Genomic DNA, 13938 nt, shown 5'->3' on the forward strand with positions numbered 1-13938 from the left:
GTCAAAAAAAATAAATAGGGGCGCCTGGGTGGCTCAGTCGGTTGAGCGTCCGACTTCAGCTCAGGTCACGATCTCGCGGTCCGTGGGTTCGAGCCCCGCGTGGGGCTCTGGGCTGATGGCTCAGAGCCTGGAGCCTGCTTCTGATTCTGTGTCTCCCTCTCTCTCTGCCCCTCCCCCGTTCATGCTCTGTCTCTCTCTGTCTGAAAAATAAAAATAAAACGTTAAAAAAAAATTTAAAAAGAAAGAAAGAAAGAAACCACCAGTCTGTATTGATGCAAATGAGTAATGGAGTCTATAATGTATTAAGTAAATGGGAGAGAAGAACCAGCTCTTTCTTATGGAAGGATTATGATGATAAATGTAGAAGGAAAAAAGAAATAGAAAATCACCATGAGGCAAACACCAGAGTAATCGTTGCTGCAGTCAAGATTGATGATAAACATTAGCAGGTGCAAGTTGGAGGAGGAAGAGGATATTTGCATGGTTTCAGAGCACTTACCCCAAATAGTTTTGTGGGTTTTTTTTAACGTTTATTCATTTTTGAGAGACAGAGCATGGGCGGGGGAGGGGCAGAGAGAGGGAGACATAGAATCCAAAGCAGGCTACAGGATCTGAGCTGGCGAGCACAGAGCCAGTCCTGGGGCTCGAACTCACGAAACCGTGAGATCATACCCTGCGCTGAAGTCCGCGGCTTAACAGACTGAGCCACCCAGACCCCTCTACCCCCAAGTGGTTATTAATTACAAAGAGAAACAGCACAACGGTGGAGAAACAGCAGAAACCACGTTAAGTAAATGATCTAAGTCATAAGACACACTGGGAGGTACTGAGGTCGCGACTTCATTTCATCGGGGTTGGGGGGACGCTGTGAAGGGAAAAGGGAGGGAGGGGGAACCACCAGCCGATGAAAAGCGACTTTAACATGAAACCAAAGGAAACTGTAGTGTTTACGCATGCGCGTTTGGGTGATAACAATATAAAAAAAAAAACTTTTTTTTTAAATCTTTATTTTTGACAGAGAGAGCAGAAGCAGGGGAGGGGCAGAGAGAGACGGAGGCACGGGATCTGAATGAAGCAGGCTCAGAGCCATCAGCACAGAGCCCTGAGCGGGGCTCAAACCCACGTATGGTGAGCTCGTCACCTGAGCTGAAATCAGACGCTCAACCGACTGAGCCACCCAGGCGCCCCTGGGTGACAAAGGGTGTAAAGAAAAGCCGGGAAGTGATTAGCATAAAGGCGGAGAGTGGTTGCTGCCGCGGGGAGACGGGGCGTTCGTGGACACCCGCAGACCTTGCGGGTGGCGGGCAGTTTCTGTTTCTTGACCTGGCTGGCGGTGGTCAGGGTGTCCTCTTGGCGATGATGGTTCATTAAGTCGTACGTTTGTTTTGTGCAGCTTTCTGAAACGGTGTGCACATAACAGTCACCGAGCTTTAAACGTTGGGCATTTGTGCGGAGCCGGGAAGAAGGAAATGGAAAGAAATACTTCCAAAGACTCTCCAAGAAATCATGGGTTTCAAGTTTTATTACCCTTTTCTAGAAGAGCCAAATTTTCAAAACTAAGACTTCGTTTTATAGCTGGGGGCGGGGGAGGGGCTCGTGAGCATTCTCTCTCTATGCCAAGTTCCAAAGTCATTCGGGGTTTTTTTTTCCCCTTTACTCTTGTCCTTGGGGACGAGCGTCCTCCCAACCCTCGCCTCTTGGCGCTGACCCGGTTGCGGGTTGTGCGGCCGCTTCCTTCCAGCTGCCCGGCCCCCCGGGGACTGGGCCCCCGCCGGGTCCCCAACTCTGGTGGCCCCCGGAGACAGCAGCCCGGCCCGCTCTGGGACCCCTGAAGCCGCCTGTCCCAGGCGGAGATCAAGCACCACGACCGGCAGGTGGCGGCGGCGGCCGCGGCTCCGGGGATACTGGCCCTGCGGCGGGGGAGCCCCGGGCCTCGCGGGGTGCAGCCCTCCGCCCGCGCCTGCGCCCTGTCCGCCCTGCGGCCCCTCCCGGGGGGCAAAGGAGCCAGGCAGGTACGAGACCGGGAGGTGTAGGACGGAAGAGTCTTAAAAGATCAAAAGTCACGGGAGTTCGATGACCTCGTGGCGCAATGGTAGCGCGTCTGACTCCAGATCAGAAGGTTGCGTGTTCAAGTCACGTCGGGGTCACGGCTCTCCGTTTTCTCTCCAACGCAAGGAAATACAAGGTGTGTTTGTAATTCCGACCCCTCCTTGACTCCCGGTCAAATCCCGCTCCTTAATTCCCTTGCAGCAGACCAGCCAGAGACCTGAGCTTCAGGAGAGGATTGGTGTCCTTTTCCTAGCTTGTGGGGGCTGGTCTGGGGACAGCAGGAGGCGCCGCTCGGTGGGGACTCCCCTGAAGGGCACCCCGGCCACTTCCCGGTGCACCTTGCCCCCCCCCCCCCCCCCCCCCGCCACCCCCTGTCACAGAACTTGCCACCAGAAGAGAGGTTTTTTGTTTGTTTGTTTTTTGTTTTTTTAAGGCCAACAACAATAGAAAACAGGTACAGGACAAAACTAGTTATCAGAAAATGAAATGTAAATTGTTTTTAAACATAGGAAAAGAAACAACTCCCATAAATAAATAAATAAATAAGCTTTCAATGAGTTCTTTTTAACCTATGAGGTTGGCTAACCTATGATCAAAAAACTCTCATTAAATCGCATTGCTCACGACCTTGACACTGGGACGGAGAACAAGGACATTAGCCCAGGAATGGAGGAAACTAAAATAGTTGTAAGAAATAGGTTTCATTCAGCCATTTTAGTAAAGTTTTCTGCTGTGTTTTTCCACTTTGCTTCTGTTCTTTTTTGTTCTAGACTTTTCCCATAAATGCCATCCACCCTTCCATATGGTGGCTAATTAGCACCATGTGGACAGATACTTATGCTTCTCTGTACTCTGCATCTGTAATCTCTCAAAGTGTTTCCTGTGTTTTCCCATTTTCCCCACATTTGGGGGGTATCTTCTCAGATTTGTCTGTCATCCGGGATTCCATTTTCTGCAATTTCACTTCTGCTCTTTAAAGAGAGGGCATTGTGGGAGGCCTGGGTGGCTCCGTGGGTTAAGTATCTTGACTCTTGATCTCAGCTCAGGGCTTGATCTCAGCGGTCGTGAGTTTAAGCCCCACATTGGGCTCTGCACTGGGTGTGAAACGTAATTTTTTTTTTTTTTTTAAGCAAACAACACTTGCTTTTACCTCTTCCTCACTGAAATTAGACTCAGCAAGTCAACTGGGAATGTGGCTAGCTTGGTCCTGCTCTCCACCCTTTCTCAGACTGATGAGCTAGAGGGCAGGTTGAAGGTGGAGCTCTCAACCCCATTTCCAGAGTTTAGAAGCCACTGCCCTAGGGGTGCCTGGGTGGTTCAGCGGGTTAAGTGTTGGGCCTAGGCTGTGGGCTTGTGGGTTGTGGGTTTGAGCCGCTCATCAGGCTTCGTACTGGTTTTATTGCAGTGATATTTTCTCCCCCTTTCCTGTGTTGTCCCCTTGCTGTTGTGAACCAGTAAACAACCACGAAATCAGTACTAGAGATCCCTCATCTCAACATGAGTTTTAACTTGAACGCCTGAAATGGATCATACCTCCTTGGCTAGGACAGAAAACACCTTTCTGTTCACTTAAATCTCCTATAATTAGCATTTTAATTGAACGCAAACAAAAACTTGGAAACACCTAGATTCCTTTCAAGAATTTTACACCCAAAGAACCTCTTTTGTAGATATTACAGCCTAAGAATTAGTTCCGTGCAAACCTTATTAATCTTAACATTTTCCCAATGCCCTTCAAGTCTCTCATGTGAATCAACAAAATTCTCTTTTCGTACATTTATGAATCAAATTTTAAAAGGTCTACTTGTAGATAACATTTGACCATTACAATCTCCTTTTGTATTATAAAAGCAGCTCTTCGGCCATCAGTTTTAACCCTCAGCTCATTTATTGCAGATGAACAAGTACCTATTCCTCCAACATTGAGGAAACAGAATCAGCGTAAACTTCTAGAAAACCCGAGGCAAGAGTATTTTTTTTTTCTGGGCAAAGTATCATTTCCTAGAAAGAAAAGGTACAGAAGAGTAGGAAGACAAAGTTGGGGAAAATGCCTTACACTTACTTTCAAAGGTTTGTCCCACCTGACCCAACACATTGGATTTTTTTCTTTTTTCTTTTTTTTTTTTTTTAATTCCTCTAGGGACGCCTGGGTGGCTCAGTCAGTTAAGCATCTGACTTCAGCTCAGGTCATGATCTCACAGTTTGTGAGTTGAGTTCGAGTCCTGCATTGGGATTCTTTCCCTCTCTCCTCTGTCCCTCCCCGACTTGCGTGCTCTCTCTCAAAATAAATAAACTTAAAAAATTTTTGTTTTTAATTTTTTTAAATAAAGGAAAGGAAGGGAAAGGAGAGGAGAGGAGAGGAGAGGAGAGGAGAGGAGAGGAGAGGAGAGGAGAGGAAAGGAAAAGAAACTTTAAAGATGGCAGAGTATTTCCACACAGTATTTGATCCATTTTGTGGCCCCGTGGTCCCTCCCAGTGAGGGTGCTTACTTAGCTCCAGCCAGCCTGGGACTCGGGAACTGCTTCTTTAGCCAGAGAAATGCTCTCCTGACACGACCTAAGCCAACTGCTTTTGAGCTCCAAGGAATCTGGATTGGAAATAAACGGAACTCGGTATTCGCTTTGGAGGGCGTTCTAAATGGGCACCGGCGTGAGATAAAAATCATACAGTGACTTTGTTTTCTATCATTCCTTAAAATACTATGGTTTGCTAGTTTCCCTCACGGTGAGGGAGCGAAAGGGGGGTGGGGAGAGGGGAGGGGAGTGAGGGACAGTTGCCGCGAACTTTCTGGTCACTTTGTGATGAGAACCACTCCCCAGGCTATGACGACAGCATCCGTCCATCCGTGTAATAGGGCAGGTAGTGTCATCGGCAGGGGATCCTACTCTTGGGGACTCATGGAATTTGGAGGGACCCCCTCGGCGCCTACATTTCGCTTAGCCCGGATGAACACATTTTTGTTTCAGCTGCTTGTTCTTTATTGGGTCAACATCTAGGTCTGTCCCCTTATAGATGTGATGGGCCCTCCAGGCTGCCCCTGTAGATAGCACCTAAGAAGGCACACAGATCATGTCTACACCACGAGAAGAACTCGTGTGTCTCTTGTCTCCCAGTACGTCCCCCCAAAGGTACGCAGACGCCTTCTTTCCACCTGACTCTCTCTTGCCAATTAGGTTTCTTAAGCAAAGATACGCATCAGGCCACCGAGACTCCCAAATCCTGCGGACACATATCAGGCTGTCCAGGGGGTGGGGGGTCCCGCTGGCCTAGCCCCTCTCACTAGGTCTGAACTGTGGCGTGAGCAGCCTCGCCTCCCCTTTGGGCAGCTCTTTCCCAAAGTTCAGAAGCCACATTCAGTCTCTTCTCGGATCCCTTCGATGCTCTCAGTATGGGCGAGGACCTTACTCGGCTCACGGTTTCTCGGCCACTACATTTTTTTTTTTTCTTTTTTTGCCAGTTCTGTGGTGACTCACCTCTCAACTCACTTTAGCTCTATGTTCTCTCTTGTTAGAGTCTCAGCACAAGCTTCCATTTGAACAGCGTGCTGCACTTGAGCGGTGGAAGGGAAGGACTGGGGTGGAGGCGGGGGCATTTCTCTTCTCTGCACAGGAGCGGGGTCCCCCCAGGGGTCCAGGCCTGGCGTGCTACTCCGGGAGGGCAGTAAGAGGGTCCTAACACGTACATCTCCAGCTGTCTACCCTCTGCCTCTGCCCGGTCAGCAGAGCAGGGCTGTGCTCTGACAGAGGAGACCCTCAGTGACCCTCCACCTTGCCTCCCGGACCCAAGCTCTGGTGGAGGGAGTGAGGACACCCCTTTTTGGGGGGCTCAGTGCTGCGGCATCTCGGTTTTCTCCACCCTCGAAGGAAGTGGCCCGGTCTCCATTTCCACGTGGCCCAAAATCCAGACCTGGGCCACACAGACCCAATTATTGCCAGCGACCCTCCACTGCCCTCAGCCTTCTGACCACTGGGCCTTTGAACCAGAATCTCCTGGGGAGGCCGACCTTCCCTGAGGAGGCCCAGAGAGAGCCAATGGCTCTGTGAGAGACTCAGAGGGTGAGAAATGGAGCAGATCCCCCCCCCCCAACCCACTTCCTAGAACAGGTACACACAAAGGACATCCTCACCAACCTCAGACCTTTCCGAGTTGTGAGAAGGGGCTGGGCCCAAGGGAGCACCTCCCACTTTCTAGGGACTCGAGAAAATTCCTCAATTCCTCGCCCGCACCTTCCAAGCCAAAAAGACACCTCCTCTAGTGTCAGCCGACTCTCAGCTGCGTGGACACTCCCATCCCTTGCCCCCAAGTCTAGGCAGGGAGATCATTCAGGCATCCCCAGTGAAGGGGAGAGAGAAACTCTGGATCCAGACTCTTGTCCTGGAGCGTGTCGATGGCAAGGTTGCCTTGGAATTTTTGCAGAATCTGGACGGCAGAGATGTTGGGGAGCACGAAGAAGACCAGTGCAGCTCCTATAGGCAGCGACCAATTCAGAAAGGAAGGGGCTAAGGGAAGCCAGCGTGGGAGCTGATGGCTACCACCGAGCCCCCCAGTACTCACCAGCTCCCCTCTCCCTGGCTGCCCCTGGGACACCCCCCCCCACACACACTTTGCAGCAGTCCACACTTCGCACCTCCTTAGTTGGCATCAGCCAGAGATCAGTGTGCGACCAGAAGGGAGACGGGGTCGTGGTCGAGAAAAAAGGGTTTGGAGAGTGTCCCAAAGGAGCCTGCATCTGGCTCTCAGGTGGCTGGGCAAGGGTCGCTTCTAGAAGCCAGGAAGCTGGGGCTCCTGGGTGGTTCAGTCGGTTAAGCGGCTGACTTCGGCTCAGGGCATGATCTCGCGGTCCGTGAGTTCGAGCCCCGCATCGGGCTCTGTGCTGACAGCTCAGAGACTGGAGCCTGTTTCGGATTCTGTGTCTCCCTCTCTCTGACCCTCCCCCGTTCATGCTCTGTCTCTCTCTGTCTCAAAAAATAAATAAACGTTAAAAAAAAAAAAAAATTAGAAGGCGGGAAGCTTCCCAGGGGGAACGGAGTCCAATCACCACCAGGTGGCGCTCCAGTTGAAGACTCCCGCAGGTGCAGGATTGCTTGTTTGTTTGTTTGCTTCAATATAATTTATTGTCAAATTGGCTTCCATACAACACCCAGCGCTCATCCCAACAAGTGCCCTCCTCAATGCCCATCACCCATTTCCCCTCTCCCCCACCCCCCATCAACCCTTAGTTTTTCTCTGTATTTAAGAGTCTCTTATGGTTTGCCTCCCTCCCTCTCTGTTTGTAACTATTTTTTCCCCTTCCCTTCCCCCGTGGTCTTCTGTTAAGTTTCTCAAGATCCACAAATGAGTGAAAACATATGATGTGTGTCCTTCTCTGACTGATTTATTTCACTCAGCATAGTACCTTCCAGTTCCATCCATGTTACGGCAAATGGCATGATTTCCTTCTTTCTCATTGCCAAGTACTATTCCATTGTATGTATAAACCACACCTTCTTTATCCATTCATCAGTTGATGGACATTTAGGCTCTTTCCATCATTTGGCTATTGTTGAAAGTGCTGCTATAAACATTGGGGTACACGTGCCCCTGGGGTACACAGCACTCCTGGATCCTTTGGGTAGATCCCTAGTAGTGCTATTGCTGGGTCATAGAATAGTTCTATTTTTAATTTTTTGAAGAACCTCCACACTGCACCAGTTTGCATTCCCACCAACAACGCAAGAGGGTTCCCCTTTCTCCACATCCTCGCCAGCATCTATAGTCTCCTGATTTGTTCATTTCAGCCACTCTGACCGGGTGTGAGGTCCCAGGATTGTTGAAGCATCCCCAGGACGAGGTTTTCTAAGATGGGGTATTGCAAAGCATGTTGCTGGACCCTCACAGCTTGCATCCTTCTTTTCCCGGGAGACCAGTTGGAAAGAGGCACTTCAGAAGTCCTAAGTCCTAAGCCACACACAGGCGAGGAGGTAGTTCAAGCCTTCACCCTCATCTATGTGGATCGTATTCAGGACACGCATTTACTTACCCAAGAGGGCAAGTCCTTGGTGGGAAAACATCTTGATATTAACCCAGGGCCAGACGGTTATTTTGAAATGTGTAATTTTGTTACGCCTTAATATAGACCACGTTAACAATTGACTTGATGTTTTTAATTGAAAATTGTGTTTTCCCCTGCTTCATTGAGGCATCATTGGCAAATCGTTTTGCAAACGTTTTTGTTTTAATTTTTTTAACGTTTATTTATTTTATGTTTTTATGTTTTTATTTTTTTTTATTTTTGAGAGAGAGAGAGACAGGGTGAGAGTGGAGGAGGGGCGGAGAGAGAGGGAGACAGAATCCGAAGCAGGCTCCAGGCTGTGAGCTGTCAGCACAAAGCTCAATGTGGGGCTCAAACTCACAAACTGCGAGATCATGACCTGAGCCAAAGTCAGATACTTAACCAACTGAGCCACCCAGGTGCCCCAAGATACACTTATTCTTAACATTTTATTCTTTTTGGGTTATCATGTACCCTTTTTATATATACATATTTTGTTCTGAATCATTTGAGAGCAAATGCATGCATTATGCTTTCTTACCTCTACACACTTCACTGTGCATTTCCCAATAATAAGGATATTATTTTACATAACCATGGTATAGTTATCAACTTCAATAAATTTAACATGGATGTAATACTTTTATCCACTCTACCACTTGTATTGCACTTTTAAAAAACTGAACCAAGGGGCGCCTGGGTGGCGCAGTTGGTTAAGCGTCCGACTTCAGCCAGGTCACGATCTCGTGGTCCGTGAGTTTGAGCCCCGCGTCAGGCTCTGGGCTGATGGCTCGGAGCCTGGAGCCTGTTTCCGATTCTGTGTCTCCCTCTCTCTCTGCCCCTCCCCCGTTCATGCTCTGTCTCTCTCTGTCCCAAAAATAAATAAACGTTGAAATAAATAAATAAATAAATAAATAACTGAACCAATACGTCCTTCATAGTATTTTTTCTCCCGCGTAGGATCCAGTTAAGGATCATATATTGTATATAGGCATCATGCCTTTAGCTCTTAACCTGGAACAGGGATTCAACTTTCTTTGTCTTTTAGGTCATTAACATTTTTAAAGAATGCAATCGTTATTTTTAAAAAATTTTTTACTCTTTATTTATTTTTGAGAGAGACAGAGCATGAGTGGGAGAGGGGCAGAGAGGGAGGAAGACAGAATCCGAAGCAGGCTTCAGGCTCTGAGCTGTCAGCACAGAGCCGGACACAGGGCTCAAACCCACAAATCACGACCTGAGCCAAAGCTGGATGCTTAACTGACTGAGCCACTCAGGCACCCCATTTAGCAAAAGTTTTTTTTTTAATTTTTTTATGTTTATTTACTTTTGAGAGAGAGAGAGAGAAAGAGAGCATGAGCAGGGGAGGGGCAAAGAGAGAGGGACACACAGAATCTGAAGCAGGCTCCGGGCTCTGAGCTGTCAGCACAGAACCCGACATGGGGCTTGAACTCACCAACCGCAAGATCATGAGCTGAGCCGAAGTTGGACGCTTAACCGACAGAGCCACCCAGGTGCCCCTTAACAGAAATTTTAGTTAAGTACTTGGCATTGTTATTCGGCAATTTCATGGCTATGAAAAATCATAACATGTAAATGAAATTAACATGTACAGGCATACCTTGGAGATATTGTGGGTTCTGTTCCAGACACAGCAATAAAGTCAGCCACATGAATTTTTTTGGTTTCCCAGTGCCTATACAAGTATGTTTATATTATATGTAGCCTATGAAGTGTGCAATAGCATGTCTTAAAAAACAACGTATATACCTTAATTTCAAAATACCTTATTGCCGGCCACCTGGGTGAGGCGTTGGTTGAGCGGACGTCCGACTCTTGACCTTGGTTCAGGTCATGATCTCACGGTTCATGGGTTCAAGCCCTGCATCAGGCTCTGCGCTGATAGGAATTCTCACTCCCTCTCCCCAACTCGAGCTCTCTCTCTCTCTCTCTCTCTCAAAACAAAATAAATAAGCTTTTAAAAGTATATGAAAATACTTAATTACTAAAAATGCTAACGATCATCTGAGCTTCCAGCAAAGCAATATCACTGCTCACAGATCACCATAACAAATATCACAATGAAAAGGTTTGAAATATTGCAAGAATTACCAAAATGTGACACCAAGACGACAAGATGAACAAATGCTGTTGGAAAAAAATGGCATCATTAGATTTGCCACGAACCTTCAATTTGTAAAATGCACAATATCCACAGGGGCGCCTGGGTGGCTCAGTCGGTTAAGCATCCGACTCTTGGTTTCAGCTCAGTCTCAGGTCATGATCTCATGGGTTGGTGAGTTCGAGCCCCACATCAGGCTCTGCACTGACAATGCAGAGCCTGCTTGGGATTTTCAATCTCTCTCTCTCTCTCTCTCTCTCTCTGCCTGCCCCTCCCCCCACTGGCATTCATGCTCTCTCTCTCTCTCCCTCAAAATAAACTTTAAAAAAATAATTTAATACTGATGATTATAAAATAGACACAGATAGATGTGGAATGACACCCTCATAAAGGACAACATCAAGGGCCAACTTGTAAACTTGAGGAAATTACTAGTGTTGGAATATTATCGCTTTGCCATCATCATAGTAAAAATGGATCATGCAAGAATCATCCATGAATGTTAAACGTTAGGGAACCAGCGGGAAATTATACTGAGGAGCAAGATGTTTATACTGTCTTGAAGTATCTCAAACACACACTTCTTATTAGTTGCAGGCAAAAAAGATATTATAACTTACAGATATGGGATAAAACTTTCACTGGGTAATCAAAGTTATTACCAAGGAATTTTTTTTTTCTTTTTACCGACTACTGTGAGGGACAGATGGACGTCGTGTTTCCTCTGTAGGCGAGGCAAAACTTTACCTCTACCCTCTTAGAGTCTTTGGCTGGACCTGAGAATTAAATTGAGACAGATTAAGGGGGGGTGGGGGGATGCGGATTTATTTAATGTAAATTTCACGTGCCCCCCCCCCCCCCAGCTCTCATAAGAAAACAAAGACCCAGAGAAATGCAAAATCTAAATGCTGTTTAAATTTAGGTTAAATTGTGGAACAAAGACAAGCAATTGTGGAAAAGTAACTAAAATGTAGGGGGAGGTTAAGGGAAGATAAGAATTATCAACAAGGTCTGTTTGCAAAGAATTCTCTCCGCCATGACTCCCAGTCTGTGGTGATAAAAATGTCTCGTTCCTCCTCCTGTAGGGAAGATATCTTTCACATGGGTTTTATCGTCTATTTCCAGGAAGAAAGGGAGGGGGGGTAAGTGTCAGAGTCTTATACCTGCTGTTTAGCAGCATATTTTGGGTGACATATTCTGCCGCCCTTCACTTCCAATTGTCAAACCCTGACAAAGAACCAGGATCACCCATCTTGTCTTTCTTTTTCTTAAATGCTTATTTGTTTTTCTTTAAATTTTTTTTTTAGATGTATTTATTTTTGATAAAGAGACAGAGCACAAGTGGGGAAGGGGCAGAGAGAGAAGGAAGACACAGAATCTGAAGCAGGCTCCAGGCGCTGAGCTGTCGGCAGAGAGCCCGACGCGGGGCTCGAACTCACAAACCATGAGGTCATGATCTGAGCCGAAGTCGGACGCTCAACGCTCAACCGACTGAGCCACTCAGGCGCCCCAGAATTTTCTTTTTTTTTTTTTAATGTTTATTTATTTTAAGAGAGAGGGAGTGCGCATGAATGGGGGAGGGGCAGAGAGAGAGAGAATCCCAGGCCAGTTCTGCACTGCCAGCTCAGAACCTGATGCGGGCTCAGCCCCACAAACTGTGAGACCATGACCTGAGCTGAAATCAAGAGTCAGACACTCAACCCACTGAGCTACCCAGGCGCCCTATAGTCTATACTGGGTTTTCACCTCTCCCATCAATGCTCTGAGATCCCTCCCTCTTTCCATGATAGCCTTCCAGCTTATTCCTACAGTCCCAGGTTCTCTGACCACATGGGAACTCCCAGGGCATTGAATTCACTTCTCTCTCTTTTTTTTTTTTTTTTTAACGTTTATTTATTTTTGAGACAGAGAGAGACAGAGCATGAACGAGGGAGGGTCAGAGAGAGAGGGAGACACAGAATCTGAAACAGGCTCCAGGCTCTGAGCAGTCAGCACAGAGCCCGACGCAGGGCTCGAACTCATGGACCGCGAGATCATGACCTGAGCCGAAGTCGGCCGCTTAACCGACTGAGCCACCCAGGCGCCCCTGAATTCACTTCTCAAGAACGAGTTCCCACCTCTCCTCTTTTTTATTGCCCAGTTTCATCCACAGTTATCTGGAAACAAACACTAAGTGGACCATGACCTCCTTTTGAGAGAGTTCTTTTTCCCCTGCGTCCTTTGACATCTCAGGCTCCTAACTGTCCTCAAGCTACCATAAACACTTCTTGCCAGTGTCTGCTGCAAGGCCCGTCTCAAAAGGACTAGTTGAACCATTCCAAGATTGTCCCCACCCTTGTGCTCTCCTCCGACTATACGGGATCTTGGAAATCTCGTGCATTTCTTCAACTCCTTCAGTTTCTTCCATTGGTATCTCTCTGGTGACAGGGTCTAAACACTCAGGTCTATATTTCATTCCTGCAGTGCTATATCTACACAAAGTTAAAATGAAATGTATCCCAGGCTGAAAACCTTAACTCCCTCCTCTACACAAATACAATCCAGCGCTGCTATCTCTACACAGAGCTCTATTGTGATCAGTTCATTTCCACACCGACACCCAAACAGTTCTCCCACCCCATGTTCATAACACCTCTTGGGTCTCAGATTCAACGTCACCTCCTCGAACAATGCAATCGTTGGTATTGAAATTTAAAGGATAATGTTCCAACCTCCAAAAAGCAATTGGAAAACCGATTTCACCCATTTCTTTTTCACGTGAGGGAGTGGACTTGGTAACATAATTTCTAACCACTACCGGTCACAATGTCCCCCCCCCCCCCCAAGAGAGAAAGCTGAAAAGCTGAAATTAATGAAGTCATCTGAGATTGTCACTGGGTCATGAGCAATCTTCAAACATGTCAATCGTGGCAAGTGAACACGAGGTCAGGTTAAGAAGTATACTTTTAAAGTAGTAATTGATGAGTCTGTTTCCATTAAAGCCAGGAGGGTCCATTTCTTATCAATTTTCTTTTGCTATAAGCTGAATTTAAAATCACGTGACTTTTAAATCCTCTGCCTTTGCAATTTTTCAATCCGTTTCCAAGCGCTGCGGCGTTCCGTGCTCTGAGAGCGCTGGGCTCCCCTCGGGTTCGGGGCTTACGTGGGACGGGAAGGCACGACACTTCGCCCACTCCCGCCACCGCCGTCCGCCCTGCTCCCCCCTCTGCATTTTGCAAACACTCCCAGGGACGTTTTTCCAAAACAGCGAATGCAGAAGCTTTTATTTTTCTGGAGTGTGCTCGTGTGTCCTGTCGTATGCTTCCTCACGTCATAGTTTATCAAGGCTTGCTTTATAACAGCAGCCGTTCACCGAGGCGTGTGAGACGAGGGACAGAGCCCCGCACTCAGCCGCGGGGGCTGGGTGGACACCCAGCACTTTCCTCCCGTCCAGGGGACAGAGCGCCCAAAGCCCTGGCAGAACGCGCAGGCGCGCTCCGCGGATCAGAAAGGGCGAGTTCGCGCGCCCTCTTGTGGCCGTCGGGGCTCAGCGCACGGAGTTTTACAGTGTTGGCGTGTGCCCCCTGCTGGCCGTCTGCTGAATCACTGGACCTGAACTTTCCGTTTCCTCTAGAGGACTCCATTTGTGGGTGTGCGTTATTCACCGTATTCTCTTACAATCCCTTTTCGTCGTGTAAAGTGGAAAGCAAGCATGCGCAACCGTTTCCCCCAAACATGGAGCCTTACCTGAATCGGG

General features: G+C 47.9%; 1 non-coding gene across 1 annotated transcript; it reads left to right on the top strand.

Annotated features, from left to right (window-relative positions):
* Window positions 1-2075: 2075 nt before the first annotated feature.
* Window positions 2076-2147, top strand: TRNAW-CCA (transfer RNA tryptophan (anticodon CCA)). The gene has a single exon. It is a non-coding gene; the product is annotated as a tRNA-Trp (tRNA).
* Window positions 2148-13938: the final 11791 nt, after the last annotated feature.

This window comes from Acinonyx jubatus, chromosome E1, assembly GCF_027475565.1.
Source record: "Acinonyx jubatus isolate Ajub_Pintada_27869175 chromosome E1, VMU_Ajub_asm_v1.0, whole genome shotgun sequence".
Lineage (NCBI taxonomy): Eukaryota > Metazoa > Chordata > Mammalia > Carnivora > Felidae > Acinonyx > Acinonyx jubatus.